At 45.8% G+C, this 14,956-nt stretch overlaps 1 protein-coding gene and 4 non-coding genes across 5 annotated transcripts in view; 3 read left to right on the forward strand and 2 right to left on the reverse strand.

Moving 5' to 3' along the window:
• The window catches only part of LOC126278722 (histone-lysine N-methyltransferase SETD1A-like), a 493,303-nt gene that overhangs the window by 473,631 nt on the left and 4,716 nt on the right, over nt 1-14,956 (reverse strand). The window lies entirely within an intron of this gene.
• Nucleotides 11,137-11,211, reverse strand: Trnas-cga (transfer RNA serine (anticodon CGA)). The gene has a single exon. It is a non-coding gene; the product is annotated as a tRNA-Ser (tRNA).
• On the forward strand, nt 11,375-11,449 carry Trnal-caa (transfer RNA leucine (anticodon CAA)). Its single transcript has one exon. It is a non-coding gene; the product is annotated as a tRNA-Leu (tRNA).
• Trnas-cga (transfer RNA serine (anticodon CGA)) lies at nt 11,977-12,051 on the forward strand. Its single transcript has one exon. It is a non-coding gene; the product is annotated as a tRNA-Ser (tRNA).
• Trnas-cga (transfer RNA serine (anticodon CGA)) lies at nt 12,280-12,354 on the forward strand. Its single transcript has one exon. It is a non-coding gene; the product is annotated as a tRNA-Ser (tRNA).

The raw sequence follows: 14,956 nt of genomic DNA on the forward strand, positions 1-14,956 counted from the left end.
TTCGGATGAATCCAGGTTCTGTTTACAGCATCATGATGGTCGCATCCGTGTTTGGCGACATCGCGGTGAACGCATATTGGAAGCGTGTATTCGCCATCGCCATACTGGCGTATCACAGGGCGTGGTGGTATGGGGTGCCATTGGTTACACGTCTCGGGCACCTCTTGTTCGTATTGACGGCACTTTGAACAGTGGACGTTACATTGCAAATGTTTTGCGACCTGTGGCTCTACCCTTCATTCGATCCCTGCGAAACCCTACATTTCAGCAGGATAATGGACGACCGCACGTTGCAGGTCCTGTACGGGACTTTCTGGATCAGAAAATGTTCGACTGCTGCCCTGGCCAGCACATTCTCCAGATCTCTCACCAATTGAAAACGTCTGGTCAATGGTGGTTGAGCAACTGGCTCGTCACAATACGCCAGTCACTACTCTTGATGAACTGTGGTATCGTGTTGAAGCTGCATGGGCAGCTGCACCTGTACACGCCATCCAAGCTCTGTTTGACTCAATGCCCAGGCGTATCAGGGCCTTTATTACGGCCAGAGGTGGTTGTTCTGACTACTGATTTCTCAGGATGTATGCACCCAAATTGCGTGAAAATGTAATCACATGTGAGTTCTAGTATAATATATTTGTCCAATGAATACCCGTTCATCATCTGCATTTCTTCTTGGTGTAGCAATTTTAATGGCCAGTAGTGTAGTTAAGGACAACCTAAGACTTAAGATGCATTAATAAAATGAAGTCGAGAAACACTACTTACAAAGTTTCAAGAATAAGCTTTAAATAATGACTCTAGGAATAGTACAAGCCCATACATATCGCACCCGTAGGGATCGCGAAGACGAGATTAGCTTAAATACAATGCGCACAGAGGCGTTTAATGTCATTTTCCTCGCGCTCCGTAAGTGAATGGAACAATAAGATACAACATAACTGGTATTTTGAGGGGTGCCGTCTGTATGCACTTCAAAATGGTTGGCGAAATTAATGAGAGAAATAGAGCAAACAATGTAACATATCGCCCGCGTTTGACCACATAACATTCGTCTTCTGCACTGGTAGAAAACGTTTACATCTGCATTTACATTCTGAACAATTTACCATGTTTATTTGAGTACTAAATGACACAAGTGACGTATATTTAACCTGTGTTACAATGATATGATGGAATATTGAGCTTTGTATTACTTCGGGATACACAGATGCACGAAATATAACAACAAATTATTTTGAGGAGCGACAGTTAAGTTTTGTTTTATATTCTTACATATTCAACACATTTGATGTGATAACATTGAGAGTGACTCAAAATACTCGTTACTACTTACTGTTCTTATTGTGAAATGTGTAATTTTTGCTGTAATAACATCATATTTTTTTTCCATCTACATTCATACTCTGGGGACCACCGTGAGGTACATGGCAGAGGGTACATCCCATTGTGCCAATTATTGGGGTTTCCTCCCGTTCCAATCACGTATGGAGTGTTAGAAGAAAGACTGTTCGAATGCCTCTGTGCGTGCAGTAATTGTTCTAGTTTTATCCTCACGATCCCTATGTGAGCAATACGTAGGGGGTTGTAATACACTCCCAGAGTAACAATTAAAGCCGGTTCTTGAAACTTAACAGACTTTCCCGGGACAATGCCCCTAGTATCTCTGTGACACTCTCCTACGGTTCAGACAAACCTGTGACCATTCGTGCTGCCTTCTCCATATACGTTCAGTGTCCTCTGTTAGTCCTATTTGGTACGGGTCCCACACACTTTAAGTGTATGCAAACACCTGAAGTGAAACAACCTACTGCAAAGTGACAATGAGTACTGAGTACAATACCGGGGGTACTTGGAAAGAGATGGAGGTGACAGGGTGTACTTATGTTTGAGACAGTCACAAGGGAATTGTGTTCATTCATTCTTGTAGGGTTGTTTTAAATACAGTGACTGAATAAAGAAGGCAACCTGTTGTAACATGAAAAAGAAAGAAAATAGAAATGAAAGAACACAATTGTTACCAAAATCAAATAAAATCATAAAATATTTCTTTATACCATACATTGAAAGAGCCTCTTAAATTGCAAATCATTTCAAAAAGATATGGCATTAAAATGAGCTATTACACAAAAAATAAAGCATGTCCTTTCTCATCGTTGCAACAACCTTGAAAAACTAAGCATTCAGCTGGTTACACGAACTCATGGCCAGAGTGATCCAGTTTTTACAAAGAACACGCAGATCATTTGCCATAGGAAAGAATGAACACTAGTCAGCTCACTGTTTACATGTACGTAAATCTGCAATGGAAACTTATCTTTATGGCAGCAAACACGGCCATCTAGGAATCAATAAGGATCTCACAGATGGCCACAGACAATCCTCAGACACAAAACTCAACGTACTAGAGGCCCAGATATTCCAAACCACTGACATGCTGAATGAAAAGACAAATAGCCAACACAACAGATTACTTTCTGTATTCAGTCACGAGGGTTATTAATACAATAACCTCACAAGTCGTAGTGAACAAAATTTCCTTCCCCCCCCCCCCCCCCCCTCTCCCTCTCAAAGATATCACCTCATATATCATTCCACTTACACTGGTCTCGTCAATATGGATAAACGGAAATACGAAATTCAGTACTCCATCAAATCACTGTGAAAGGATACAGTACCACCCGACATTGAAAATAGGTACAACATTCTTCGTTGTTCTTGTCAGAACAACATATTTTTTGTAATAATTTCACTTAATACACCGAAGCCGGATACCAGTGTAGGAAAGAAGGACAATTTATTTATTTAATTGATCTCTGTGAAATGAATGAATGCATGGTCGTCTGCTAATCGCAGATAGTGAATGTGCAATATATGATCACCTTTGAGACGGTTCTTTGGTCACCTTTGGTGGAACCAAAGAGATGAAATTTACCGCAGCTTTGAGCGCCTGAAATGTGGCTGACCAATACGATAGCAAGGTGCTCCCCCACCTCGGCGGAGGTGCGATGTAACCTGAAGAACGGCCATATTTCAGCACTCTGGCGCTGGATCTTGTTTTGTTAAGACCTGTCTTAGGTGTGCTCCGTAAAGACAAAAAGAGTGGAGAGAATGGTATGGATGTGAAATACTTAAGAGTAGTTTGGAATAATTGTTTTTCTATTTCAGGAACTGTTGTGGGGAAAATTAAATGCCAGGCAGGTAATATTAAGGGGATCGTAGTACTCTTCGGAAGTGACCAACGGTCACAATGAAACCACGTGTAGCATAAAGTTGAAATACTTGCGAGTGCTAGTACTAAGTTGAAATACTTGCGAGTGCTAGTACTAAGTTGAAATACTTGCGAGTGCTAGTACTAAGTTGAATTACTTCCGAGTGCGAAAGTTAAGCTGAATTACTGGCGTGTGAACTATAAGATGGAAATATTTAAGAAACGGCGTGTGCAGGACTTGAAATTAGAGACGAGTACTTCCACGTGGTGAGTACTGTGTGAGACTCAATCTGTGTGAGACTCAATCTGTGTGAGACTCAATCTGTGTGAGACTCAATCTGTGTGAGACTCAATCTGTGTGAGACTCAATCTGTGTGAGACTCAATCTGTGTGAGACTCAATCTGTGTGAGACTCAATCTGTGTGAGACTCAATCTGTGTGAGACTCAATCTGTGTGAGACTCAATCTGTGTGAGACTCAATCTGTGTGAGACTCAATCTGTGTGAGACTCAATCTGTGTGAGACAAAGGAGAAAGAGAAGTACTCGTCCATGGTATCAGCTGAGGACTCGCGTGTGTGACGAATATGATCTTAGTATTACTTTGCGTGTTATGTTTCCATGTGACGCTGGATTCAAACTTTAATACTCTGAGAGAGAAGCAAGGTGAGTCAGCCGTCTATCCAGCAACGCCACTAGGCTTGCATTGCACAGGAAGACGTGCATATATCCTCCAGAGTTCGTAGTAGGAAAGAAAAGTTACTAAGTGGGGCAGTGTCGTGTGAAACTGGGATGATATTAATTGAAGTGGGAAAGCTGAAAGTGAAGTGATTCTAACGTTGTGACCATTCTTTGTGATGTATTGTATGTTGCCAGTGTGATGTATTTCATGTAATTTAAGTGTGTGTGGTTGGCATGGGAGAGTAACAAGATAGTTTCAGAGGCAGTAGGTTATGCATGTTCCTTTTTGTACCTCTCGATCTGGAAGAAATTTTCGTGATGATGGGTGTGAGAGTCGAAGTGTGAGATATAGCAAAAGATCCACCATCCTATCCAGAAAGTGTAGCGTTAGATAATTACGAGACCATAAGATGGAGAATCACCAATGTAAAGCCATGCCCACTGGGTGGAGTTTGTCATGTGCAATTGTTGTATAAAATGTAATGGTGTGTCAGTGCGATGGCCACGTGTTGATCAAAGCCGTTGGTTAAGAAAGAAAATGTGGTATTGCCAGCGCGTAGTGAACAATCAGAGTTGTGTAAATTACTAATAGTCAGATGTGCGTTATCCGTTTCCGTTGCGTAATATTCAAACAGGGGAATAATTTGTAGCTTAATTATGGGTACTAGAGCTCATATTCAGTCATTGATGTTACTTGAGAAAGAAATAAGAATAAATCCACTCGCTTGGCAGACCACTCATCTTGCAGGCCTGACTGCATGATGCCACAGTATGAGCAAGGCATGTGGGCGCCTCTCAACTGTAACATAGGTTATATATACCTCATTTGAGTCATATAATACTCTCGTAAACATGCTAAATTATTCAAAATGTAAGTGAAAATGTAGAAGTTTTTCATCAAAGTAGCAGACAAATGTTATCTGGTCAAACACAGGTAATACATGTCCACCCCCGTTACCTGAGTGGTCGGTGCGGCGGAATGCCACGCCAAGGGGCCCGGGTTCTTTTCCCGGCTGGGGCAGGAGATTTTCTCCGCCCAGGGACTCGGTGTTGTGTCTCTAACGCGCAAGTCGCCCAGTGTGGCGTCGAATGCAGTACGTACTTGCCCTCGGCGGCCGAACTTCCCCGAATGGGGGACTCTCGGCCCACAATGCCGTACGCTCATTTCCACAGGTAATACCTTACAATAATCTATCTCCCTCATTAATCGCTCCTGAGATAGTTTTCTCGTAAAACTAACAACTGTGTTCTTCTGTTAGGTGAAAAACTGAGGCGCATTTAACGTCCATAGGTATAGAGAGCCATTGGAAATGATGATGTAGCTCCGAATCGCATTGGACGGTAACCAGAAAATACGCAAAATATTGCAACTAAAGTCGCAACATTAATAATACATCTCTAACCTAGTCTTTCTCTGTATAGTTTGAATCTATCTTCAAGTGTCTGGCTGTTCAGTTTCTTCAGAATCTCTGTGAAACACTTACACAGGTAAAACAAACCTGTGACTATTCGTGCTGCCCTCTTTCGTAAACGTTCAGGATCCCTACACACACCTTAAGCAGTATGTTAGGACGGATCGCAAGAGTATTCTGTAAGCAATTTCCTTTGTTGTCTGATTGCATTTCCCTAGCTTTCTACCAATGAACTAAAGTCCACACACAAGCTTCACCTATGACTGGGGCTATGTATCGTTCCATCTCAAACCTTTACGAATGGTTACACCCATGTATTTGTAAGAGTTGATCAATTCAACTGCGACTTATTGATATTGTAACCATAGCACACTATGTTTTTCGCTTTGTAAAAGGCGCTACTATACATTTCTGAATTTTAAAGCAAACTGCCAATCTTTGCATCACTTTTAAATCTTATGAAGATGAGACTGAATATTTGTGTAGCTTTTTTTCACACAGTGTTTCATTAAAGGTAACTGCATCATCAGCGAGTACCCTACGGTTTTTATTAATATTTTCCACAAGATCATTAATATAAAACGTGATTAGAAAGAGACCTGACACACTTCCCTTGGTCACACCTGAAGTTATTTCTGTATCTGTCAGTGATTTCCAATCCGAGATATGTTGCGCTCTCGCTATCAAGAAATCCTCAGTCCATTCATAAACTTCGATTCATACCCCTCACAACCGTACTTTCGATAATAAGCTTAGGTGTGATACTGAGACAATTACTTTTGGCGTATCAAGAAATACTACACCTACCTGACTGCCACGATCCAGTTCTTTCAGAATATGATGTGAAACGTGTGGGTTGGGTTTCACATGACGATTTTTCCGGAATCCATGCTGGTTGACATGGAGGTCGTTCTGTTCGAGATACTATTTCATTTGTTACGAAGCCTGGACCATTATGCGAACTGCATTGTCTGTTAAGATTGTCCGTACTCTTAATCTAAGCCCAATTGACAGCGCGGAAAAAGCGGCAGGTATTTGTACTAAAGGGGAAATTGTTGGTTATACAAGGGTAACGAACTCGCCCCCGTCTGCTCAGTCGTTAGCTGACCCACCGAACCGAATAATGGCCTTACAGCACAGGCCCGCAGGGGAGGGAAGAGTAGGAAGCACAGCACCGCAGGTGTTAAACGGTCTCCCCCTGTTCAAGGAACCAACGAGCCTCGCGCCGCTGGAAATTACGCTCTTTATCCTATACGTCTCTGTGCCCATCCCCCCCCCCCCCCCCTCCACCGCTTCCCAAGCCCCCCATGAATTACAGACTTCGACGATATGGAGTGGCTTGTGTGACTCTGTGACAGAGAATCCTAAAGACGACAGTAGCCTTTTCAGTCTGGATGAGCGACTAATCTGGCCTTTTAAAATTAATCAAAATGGCCTTGCTGTGCTGTTACTGCGAACAGCTGAAGGCAATGGGAAATTACAGAAGTGATTTCTCCCCGGAAGTATCCTACTCTGCTGTATGCGTTAACAGTGGAATCCTGGGTAAAATACCCCAGGGGTAAAATGGTCCCCAATTCGGACCTCTGGGAGGAGACTACTCAGAAGTATGCCATCAGGAAAAACAAAACTGTTATTCTAGGGGACGTAGCGTGGAACATTAGATCCCTTAATCGGGTAGGTGCCTTAGAGAAGCTGAAAAGGGCGAGTAGATAGGTTGAAGTTAGATGTAGTGGAGATTAGTGAAGTTTGTTATCAGGATGATCAGGTGGTTTCGTCAGACTAGTACAGGGTTGTAAACACAAAATCGGAAACCACAATGCAAAAGTAGGTATAATAGTGAAGAAAATGGGAACGCGGGTAAGCTACTATGAACAACAGTTACTCGATGTCGTAGCCAACATAGACACAAATCCAGCACCCACCCAAGTAGTATAAATTTGTACACTGCCTGAAAAAATGCAAAGCCCTCAAGGGTTATGGTCAGTGGCACAGGGATACAGCTTGCAGATTTATTGATTCATTTATCACTGTCATCGGCGATCTGATGGCGCTAAGTTGGAGGCAGTCTGTGCACCATTTGTTTTGACACTGCGGACAGTAGCTGTGACTGGTTTAGAGGGGAACAGTGGTTGAAACACTCAATCTAGGGCACAAATATACCCCACCGTCGCGTAAGTACTCTTGTTGAACAACGTCAGGCATTTGAACAGGGTCGCATTGTGGCCCAGCGGGAAGCAGGATGAACTTATCGACGTATTACTGCACGTGTCTGGCACTGTGTAGCGGTAGTATGTCTCTGCTTTCGACAGTGGTCTGTGGAAATTTCCCACAGCTGAAGCTCAGGTTCCGGACGCCCGAGTAGTACAGGCGCACGCCGAGGTCGACGCAATGTGTGAGCAGCGGTGACCGATCGAACATTACGAACATCGTTCAGAGACGAAATCCGGACACATGTGGCACATGATGGGAATCGCCTGCTTGCTGTAGGACTAAGGTGACATGCGGTTCTGGCCAGTCTGTCACTGACACCACGACTTTGGCAAGCACGGATACTCTGGAGTTGCGAAAGAGTCGAATGGAGAATGGACTGGCGCTCTGATGTCTTGAGAGTAGGTTCCATCTGTGTACGAGTGGTAGACGTACACAGGTGCGGCGTAGACCTGGTGGGCTGCCCATTACAGAGTGCATTCGCGCACGACACACCAGTCCCGTCCCATCCCATCCTTCATGACATGGAGGGCAATTTTACAGCTCTGTCACATTTGATGTTCCTTCAGGGTAAAGTAATCACTGCCCGATACAGTGCTCACGCTTGTACCATTTCTTCGACAGGAAGGTGATTTGCATTGCCCTGCTGAAAAAGCACATCCACATATGCTACGCTCTTCATGGTGCACACCAACTATCCTGGCAGCAAGATCTGACTCGAAACTGATATCAGTCAGATTTATGGAGAAAATTTTTGTGTGTCAAAATAGTAGGCAAATGAAAAATGGAGATGGTTCACTTTTCGCAGTAAACAAGAGTATCAAATCCACGGAGATAAAATTTCACGCGAAATTAGGCAAACGAGACTTAATATCAAGGATGGGAATAAACTAACTGCCTCTTTCTATCGTTTCTGTCATAAGCACATGTCATAGCCTTGGATCATCAAGAAGTAAAGAACCCTAAAGCGATTATATGTTAAGCCCAATCGACGGAAAAAAGCGAACTAAGAACAAGGACTTCCTCGTGGAGAAAAGTTCACGAAATAGCCGTACAGACAGACGATGTCCCGAACCGAAGTTTAAATGACCTTCGCCATATTGCTACGACGAATAAAAAGCAAAGCGCGGTCGACAGCACTCGCGTCGTTCGCTAAAATGGGCGATAACTCAGATGGCAAACATACATAAGTCTAAAAAAAAAAGGGCATTGGGTCACGAAATGAAGAACCGTCAAAGGTTAACGACAATGAGCACAAAGTAGTGGGCGATCACCACTTAACAAATGGCGGAGGCTAAAACGACAGTGCCCAATACCCAGCCTAGCTAAAATGATTTCCTCGCAGCGAGATGGCCGAGATGAGGTCGGCCAAGCCGCTAGGAGAGATTTAATCCACCAGAATTTGTTCCCATAAAGAGATGTCCAGTGGTGATGCGAAAGTGACACCATCTGCCGACAGACGGCAAAAAGATCACCCGAAGGGATGGAAGAGCAAGCAGACCGAGATAGGAGGACTGCAGCCTTGGCAGCAGCGTTAACAGCCTCATTTTCCGTCAAGACCGACGTGATCAGGAACCCACATGAACATCATAAACACAGACATCACTATGGCTCCCTCAACAGCGAACAACTGTAAACTCTCTTGAACCAGTTACACTAAGGGATGGACTGTATACAACACGCAGAGGCTCTGAAGGGCACTGAGAAAATCGGAGCATATGTCCCACCGCATGTACTGGGTGGCCTGATAAAGGGCGAAGAGTTCTGCTGTAAATATTGAGCAGCGTTCTGGAAGCAGATACCGAAAATGGTCGGTACCGATGACGAAGGTACACTCGACACCATGGTCAGTCTTAGAGGCACCAGTCTACACGAAGGTACTATCGCTAAATTCCATGCGAAGATCGAACCTGGATTAGTTTCCTTAGGAAGCGAATGAAGGCTACGATGAACACGGGCCGCCACACGAAGCCAAGGTTGTGAAGGGTTCACACCCTCAGGAACGTGACGGATAGTAGTTGAAGTTAAACTGCCAGAGCAATAGCCAAAAGCAAAGCGAACTCTGGGAGTTAACAGAGAAGAAGGACGCAGCCCATAATGGCGGTCAAGGGAGTCATCGAAGAACGAGGCATACGATGGGTGGCCGGGTATGGCAAACAAATGGCATGCGTATATGGTGAGGAGAACATCACGCCGGTATAACAGCGGTGGTTTGGCAGTTTCCGCATAGAGACTCAATTGGTCTAATGTAAAAGGCGCCAGTGGCCAAACGGATTCCACGATGGTGGATCGTATTAAGAAAGGTATAAGATGGATAGACGTGTGTATCCATACAGGAAACAACCATAATCTAGTTTCGAATGGACAAGGCATTGGTACAAAAGGTGGAGGATGGCCCGATTCGCTTCCCAGTGAAGTACCGCTGAGGACACGTAGGGCACTGAGAGAACAGGTACAGCGTGCACCCAGGTAAGACACGTGGGAATTCAGAACCAAGAAAGTTTCCTATCAAGCATGAGCCCGCAGGACTTTCGTAGTTTCAGTGAATGGAAGAACAAACGTCGAAGGTGTAAAGATGGACGAAAAAGCCGATTGCACCGCCACAAATTCACACAAAGTGTTTTGTCGATGGAAAAGCGAAAGCCACTGTCGATACTCCACGAGTAAAGACGATCGACATCGCTGAAGACACCGCTCAAGGAGACAAGACCGTGGAGAACTGCAATAGATCGCAAAGACGTCGATGGAAAGAGAGCCGGAGTGCCTGGCGGAAGACAGGCCGTAGTAGGGTTAATGGCTACAGCAAAGAGAACGACGCCCTGGATGGAGCCCTGAGTAACCCCGTTCTCCTGGATTAAGATGTTCAACAAGGACGAATCCATATGTACCTTGAAAACACTGTATTTTAAAAATTCCTGGAGGAAACGGGGCAGACAGCCTTGGAAGTCCCACTTGTAGAGAACAGAGGATACCTGTTCTCCAGCAGGTGTCATAGGCTTTCTCCAAATCAAAAACAACAGCCGCAGTCTGATATTTCCGCAAAGAACCGTTCATGACATGGGCTGACAAAGGGATGAGATGATCAACTGCGGAACGGCGTGCTCGAAATCCACACTGCGCAGTGACTAGTGGATTGCAAGATTAGTACCACCATGCTCAAAAATGATTCAAATGGGTCTGAGCACTATGGGACTTAACATCTGACGTCATTTGCCCCCTAGAACTTGCAACTACTTAAACCTAGTTAACCGAAGGACATCACTCACATCCCTGCCTGAGGCAGGATTCGAACCTGCGACCGTTCGCCCCTAGAGCCGCTCGGTCACGTCGGCCGGCCCCTACCACCATGCCAGCCGGGTATAAATCATACGTCGCATCACCTTGAAACACAGGTAGTGAGAGAAATCGGGTGGTAACTAGAAGGAAGGAGTTGGTCCTTGATGGGCGTGACAGTGCTTCGCGTCAGCGTCCCGGAAACGTGTCATCTGCCCAAATGCAATTGTACGTATCGAGAATAAAGTGTTTCCCATAAGAGAAAGGTGTAAACATCGTCCGGCCCTGGGGCGAAAGATTGAGATGGAGTCAGAGCATGTTCTAGCTGAAACTTCCTGGCAGATTAAAACTGTGTGCCCGACCGAGACTCGAACTCGGGACCTTTGCCTTTCGCGGGCAAGTGCTCTACCAACTGAGCCACCGAAGCACGACTCACGCCCGGTACTCACAGCTTTACTTCCGCCAGTTCCTCGCCTCCTACCTTCCAAACTTTACAGAAGCTCTCCTGCGAACATTGCAGAACTAGCACTCCTGAAAGAAAGGATATTGCGGAGACATGGCTTAGCCACAGCCTGGGGGATGTTTCCAGAATGCTTCGGTGGCTCAGTTGGTAGAGCACTTGCCCGCAAAAGGCAAAGGTCCCGAGTTCGAGTCTCGGTCGGGCACACAGTTTTAATCTGCCAGGAAGTTTCATATCAGCGCACACTCCGCTGCAGAGTGAAAATCTCATTCTGGAAACATCCCCCAGGCTGTGGCTAAGCCATGTCTCCGCAATATCCTTTCTTTCAGGAGTGCTAGTTCTGCAAGGTTCGCAGGAGAGCTTCTGTAAAGTTTGGAAGGTAGGAGGCGAGGAACTGGCGGAAGTAAAGCTGTGAGTACCGGGCGTGAGTCGTGCTTCGGTGGCTCAGTTGGTAGAGCACTTGTCCGCGAAAGGCAAAGGTCCCGAGTTCGAGTCTCGGTCGGGCACACAGTTTTAATCTGCCAGGAAGTTTCATATCAGCGCACACTCCGCTGCAGAGTGAAAATCTCATTCTGGAAACATCCCCCAGGCTGTGGCTAAGCCATGTCTCCGCAATATCCTTTCTTTCAGGAGTGCTAGTTCTGCAAGGTTCGCAGGAGAGCTTCTGTAAAGTTTGGAAGGTAGGAGGCGAGGAACTGGCGGAAGTAAAGCTGTGAGTACCGGGCGTGAGTCGTGCTTCGGTGGCTCAGTTGGTAGAGCACTTGCCCGCGAAAGGCAAAGGTCCCGAGTTCGAGTCTCGGTCGGGCACACAGTTTTAATCTGCCAGGAAGTTTCATATCAGCGCACACTCCGCTGCAGAGCGAAAAATTCTCATTCTGGAAACATCCCCCAGGCTGTGGCTAAGCCATGTCTCCGCAATATCCTTTCTTTCAGGAGTGCTAGTTCTGCAAGGTTCGCAGGAGAGCTTCTGTAAAGTTTGGAAGGTAGGAGGCGAGGAACTGGCGGAAGTAAAGCTGTGAGTACGGGGCGTGAGTCGTGCTTCGGTGGCTCAGTTGGTAGAGCACTTGCCCGCGAAAGGCAAAGGTCCCGAGTTCGAGTCTCGGTCGGGCACACAGTTTTAATCTGCCAGGAAGTTTCATATCAGCGCACACTCCGCTGCAGAGTGAAAATCTCATTCTGGAAGCATGTTCTAGCTCCCCCATAGTAATAGCGGCGTTGTAGCATTCGCGATTCTGAGAGGAGAAGGATAGCACCTGAGGCTGCTACACTCGTTTCCTTTGCAGGAAAGTCGAGGTGATACTGAGTAGAGCTCGAAATCTCCGCAAAACAGCGGCCAAGGTGTTGGCGATAGCTATATGCTCCACAATGACAATACTTGCTATGGTCAGGCCGGAAATCGGTGAATGGACCTATGTCCCAGAGAGCCGATAGAGGTTACCCCAAATAATGAAAGAGAGAGATAGGAACTGTTAAAAGAACTAGTAAATGAAATCCAGCTTGCATTTTTGCTATTGCGAATAATGCTACGACATTGTATATTCAACTGTTTATAATGAATACAGTTCACCATCATAGGACGACGGTTAAAAAACGCGGAGAGCACGTCTCCGCGTGCGTATCGCGTCGTGGCACGCCTCAGTCCACCAAGCGACCGGGTCACAGCGCGGTAAAGAAAAAGTGCGAGGTATGGAACGTTCTGCGGTGGAAAGGATAACCTTCAGGAGGTGCTCTACGTAGTCATCCCAACTGGGGACATGTTGTTCATCGAATGTCGCCGGGGAGTCAAAGACTCCAGTTGGCCTTAGAAAGCTTGCACTTCGATTTAAACGTAGGAAGCGAGGAGTTAGCAAACGGATAGCAAAGGGGAAAATGGTTGCTTGAGTATATGTCAGAGAAAATAGACCACTCGAGACGATGGCAAGCTGGGCAGTGGAGGACGAGAGGTCCAAATGGGTACAGCGGTTTGTGGAATCTGAAGCGATGAGGTTGAGTTGATTGAGAATGTCAGCCAAGAGGGCATCTCTCTGACAGGGCCTGGAAGATTCAAATGGTTCAAATGGCTCTGAGCACTATGGGACTCAACTACTGTGGTCATTAGTCCCCTAGAACTTAGAACTACTTAAACCTAACTAACCTAAGGACATCACACACATCCATGCCCGAGGCAGGATTCGAACCTGCGACCGTAGCAGTCGCACGGTTCCGGACTGCGCGCCTAGAACCGCGAGACCACCGCGGCCGGCAGGCCTGGAAGAGACCCAAAGAGGATGGTGTGCTTTACAGTCACAGAGCAGCAAAAAGAGGTGAAGAAGTTGATCAGTTAGTTAGAGGAAGTCTACGCTCGTGAAACAGAATGGCAGAGGGATGTAGATGTTAAAAAGAGAATATGTGAAGCGAGGAAGGATAATGCGGACTGCAATAGCTTGCAGCCGAGTGCTCATGGAGATGATTTTGCTATGAACTTCGTCCCAGATGAACAGCATGACTCCCCCATGAGATGGAATGCCGTTCTCGGAACGAAGGTCAAAGCGGACAGGAAGGAAATGCGAGAGGTCAAAGCAGTCGGGAGGACGCAATTTTGTTTATTCGAGGCAGAGAATAAGTGGACGCTGCGATTCCAAGAGCAACGTAATTCCTCCTTGTTGGATCTAATGCGCGAATGTTCCAGTGAAGAAGAGTCGTAACGGGGATTGGGAGGACGGAACAAAGGAAGGGTAGTCACCTAGGCGGCTGCCGAGAGCCAGCCGAAGACTCATTGATACAGGGCGCAGAGGCTCGAAGGTCCTATTCCGTCAGGTCTTTATAGGCGTCGACATTCTCACTGGGTCAGCCTGTAGATCCCAGGGCATAAAAATTGTTGGCAGAGCGCACTGGCAAAACCGAGGCCGGCCGGTTGAGGGTATTACGTGGCGATGCCGTTGAGGATCGTCTCCTAGTTGGGAATGAGGAGACGTTTGCCTTTGATTTCTTACAGCCTCTGCAGTTGGTAGATGAAGACACAGATGTCTGTTGGCTGGAGGGACGCAGAAAGTCTTCACGGGAGTATTACTTCTGTCCTTTCTGACCTGGCTGTTGTGTAGCAGGCGATTTCGCCACTGGAGGCGAAGATTTGGTGGCTTGTTCACTGCTGGAGGAGAAGGCGACAGGTACGCTACTGTGATAGTGGGCGATTTTACAACTACAATGGTAAATCTGAGGTCGCAAATCTTCGTGGCCATGTCCTTCGTGGAGCGAGACGTAGCAAGAACGGTACTGTAAGTGCCAGATGGTAAAATGCAGGCTTTAACTCTTTCTGTCGATTATTAGATTCATCTCTAGATGTAACCGTCTGCTTCAGAGAAGATTACAGTTCAGTATGTTTACAAATCCTACAGTCATCATCAGAGAAGACTTTGGTGAATTATAAATCAATTGGAATAATTACAGTTATGTTAGTGGTGGGCGTGAAATCACACCATATGCCTACCTAGAAAGCATAGTTCAGAAGCCCACAGATGGTGGAAATTTATTGGATCTAATGACAACAAACAGACCTGACAACTTTGAAAATGTCCATATTGAAACTTGTATCAGTTATCACGAGTACTGATAAAGAATAAGGAGCAACTAAGACAACTCTAAAGATTTGTACAGTCGGCGAACTAGATAAGAGGCGGCAATTTCATATCTCAATGAGGCAATTGAAACCTGTAGCTCTCGACAGTAGCATGTAG

The sequence above is a fragment of the Schistocerca gregaria genome, chromosome 6, assembly GCF_023897955.1.
Source record: "Schistocerca gregaria isolate iqSchGreg1 chromosome 6, iqSchGreg1.2, whole genome shotgun sequence".
NCBI classification, from domain to species: domain Eukaryota; kingdom Metazoa; phylum Arthropoda; class Insecta; order Orthoptera; family Acrididae; genus Schistocerca; species Schistocerca gregaria.